We start from the raw sequence: 269 nt of genomic DNA on the forward strand, positions 1-269 counted from the left end.
GTGCTCTAAGCCTCTTCCTTCCCATATTTCAGAAGTCGCTAATTTCTGTGGAAGTTCTGGATATGGAAAAGAGGACCCCCCTCAGCTCCCCGCTGAGGGCAGTGGGGTTTCTCAGGCTGATTGGTCACAGGCTAATGACATTACATGCCTCTGCTGGCCTGCAGCGCTGGTTCACCAGGGGCGGTTTTGTACTGTTAATCTATCGTACCCCTACCCTCAGGCACTGCTTTCTGCGGCTGGAGTTCACAACAATGCGGGCTCCCCGCAGA

This window comes from Pterocles gutturalis, unplaced genomic scaffold, assembly GCF_000699245.1.
Source record: "Pterocles gutturalis isolate BGI_N339 unplaced genomic scaffold, ASM69924v1 scaffold12901, whole genome shotgun sequence".
NCBI lineage: Eukaryota > Metazoa > Chordata > Aves > Pterocliformes > Pteroclidae > Pterocles > Pterocles gutturalis.